Raw genomic sequence first — 2,813 nt, forward strand, 5'->3', positions numbered from 1 at the left:
TTTTTACCCTAAATACAGCTAATTCCACCCTTCACAGGAAACTTACCGGGGAAAACTGATGTGTCCAATTTATATAGTGTTTTACCCCCGTCCCTTGGTCATAATTAGTAGTGTTTTTGGCTCTTTAGAGCCACTTTTATTACTAATTGGTGTTTTTTAGTGTTTTTGTAGTTTTGCTTGAGTTTTGTAGGAAATTGCACATTTGGAGCGTTTTCCGGGTTTTTCATGAAGCATCTACGAACATTAAGAGGACACGACCATCTTTGAAGCCCAAGACCGGTTAGAGCCGGTGATTAAGGGCTCGGTGTGTGATACTGAGGCATTTCAACCAAGTATCCAAGACCCGAAGAGGAAATCCGGATTGGGCCGAAGAATCAAGCCCAATCGAAGTCCAAGCCTCGAGGAGAAGACCAGGCCCGATCGGGCAAGCTTGCGCCCGATCGGGCGGGCGCGCAGAAGTAGGCACCAGCAAAAGGCGCGCCTGATCGAGTGAGCATTAGCTCGATCGGGCGCGGCTGCCCAGGAAGACCCTGAAGAAAAAAAGGCGGGCCCGATCGGGCGCGTGTTTTTAGAGGCACCTGATGCCGAGATCTTAGTTTTCAATTAGGATTTGTTTTATGGATGTTTAAGTACGATTTCTGTACGTAATTTTGATTACCTTCTCTTTTAGATTTTCTCTCTCTGTTTAGAATATTTTTCTCTCTTAAATTCTCTCAACTTTGTTCTTAATTCCATTCCTTAATCCAGATTACTTTTTGTAACAATTTCTTCTCTTTTAATTTCAGTTATTTTCTTTAATTCTTTCATCATGTCTTATTTTATTGTTTTGATTTGTTTAGATTTAATTATGCGTGAGTAGTTTTATTTCTAGGGTTTATGGGGATCTAATAAATAATATGAAGGGGTAATTTGTGATTGTTGATTATCAATGCTTGATTATTTTCCTATCGATTTATTTAATGCTATGCAATTAGGTTTGGCCAAATTTAATTGTATGAGTTTAGCAATGTTGATTCGAGATTCGAGAGATGAGAATTGATGTTTAGGCTTAGTTTCAATAGGCGGACTAATTTATAAATGGTTAAGTCGAGATTCGAGAGATGAGATTTAATACCTGTAAATTAACTCTGTGATTGTAATACGTAGCGAAAGCCCTTTATAATTTGATTAATTGATGCATTAATGATCGCTTATTATGATTTACCCTGGAATATTGTTTATTAGTGAACCTATGCCCTAGGCTTTTCTTTCATTGATTTACCCTTTATTTTATTCTCTTCCTACTCTTACCTTTAGTAGTTTAATTACCTTTTTACAATAATTTGGTTACTTGAAAATTTAGATTGCTTCTAATTAATTAGGAATAAACTGACATGTTTCCCTGTGGTTCAACCCTTCTCCCCTATCTACATAGTTAGTGGATTTAGGTTTTATTTTTTATTAGGTGAATACGACTTGAGCCTGTCAAATTTTGGCGCCGTTGCCGGGGAAACGATTTTATTTTTATTTTTTGATATTTTTTTTGTAGTCTAGATTATCCCCTCTTGTCTCAGAGAACGTCAGTTCTTTGAGGAAATCCTCATATTTTTCTTTTAGTTCCTTGTTTATGCCCAGGTGTTTCAGATCAGGTTACATCCCATTCGATCTTGAGATCGAGCGCTCGTTTCATAGGCAAAGGAATCTTTATAGACAAATCCTGGCGGGTTCTAAGGAAGACAATAATCGAAGAGACCCTCCAACTGATTCTAGTGACGCAGAAATTCCTTCAGATACAGAATCAGAGATGATGGCTCAGCCGAAGCTCAGTGACTACTTGCAGCCGAAGCTCACAGATTTCTCGCACCTTACTCCCACTCCGGCCCTAGATGGAGTGCAATTTGAAATCAAGCCCCAATTTATCACTATGATAGAGAGGAAGCAATTTAGTGGAGCTAAGGATGAAGATCCTAAACTTCACATTGTAGATTTCTGCCAATATTGCAACACCATTAGACAGGCCGGGATCACGCAGGACCAAATCAGGGAGATTCTTTTTCCCTTTACATTATGTGGCAAAGCTAAATTATGGTTTAATGGTTTGAATAGAACTGCACTTGGTATTACTGACTGGGAAACTCTTGCCTTGAATTTCTATAATAAATATTACCCTGCAAAGAGAACTGCTGTACTAAAGAGTGTTATTCAGAACTTCGCTCAAGAGGCTGATGAAACTTTACATGAGGCTTGGGAGAGGTTCAAGGATCTACAGAGAGAATGCCCCCACCACAATCTGGCACAATCACTAGTAGAAAAATACAAAAAGGCAACCCCCAAATGGCACCGGTTCAAACCAAACCGGTGCCAAAAACCGCCCTAAAAATGGGCGGGATTTTAGACCAAGATAAATGGCACCGGTTCAGATCGAACCGGTGCCAAAAATACAAAGGGAACCGGTTTGAACCGGTGCCACTGAACCGGTTCATCCTTTTTTTAAAAAAAACGGAGCATTAAACATGTATACCCTAAAACCGTGTAATCCGCCCCCATTTCCTCTCCTCTCCTTCTCTCTCCTCCTTCTCTCTCTGTTCATTCTTCTTTCAATCTCCATTGTTCATTCTTCTTTCAATCTCCATATATCGATCTCTCTCTCCTCTCTTTCTGTTTGTTCTTCTTTCTTCTTTCAATCTCCTCTCTCTCTCTGTTCGTTCTTCTCTCTCTCTCTTCGTTCTTTTTTATTCTTTCATCTCCATCGATCTCCTCTCCCTCATATTCTCCCTTCAATCTACAACAACAGCCGCCGCCACCACCACAAAGTTCGAGCACCAACAACAACA

The 2,813-nt window shown here is 39.7% G+C and overlaps 1 non-coding gene across 1 annotated transcript; it reads right to left on the reverse strand.

The window, feature by feature from the left end:
• Window positions 1-2,164: 2,164 nt before the first annotated feature.
• Window positions 2,165-2,271, reverse strand: LOC145633433 (small nucleolar RNA R71). Its single transcript, XR_014112758.1, has one exon. It is a non-coding gene; the product is annotated as a small nucleolar RNA R71 (small nucleolar RNA).
• Between the last annotated feature and the right edge of the window lie 542 nt (window positions 2,272-2,813).

The sequence above is a fragment of the Chenopodium album genome, chromosome 5 (assembly GCF_948465745.1).
Source record: "Chenopodium album chromosome 5, dcCheAlbu1.1, whole genome shotgun sequence".
In the NCBI taxonomy this organism is placed as follows: Eukaryota; Viridiplantae; Streptophyta; class Magnoliopsida; order Caryophyllales; family Amaranthaceae; genus Chenopodium; species Chenopodium album.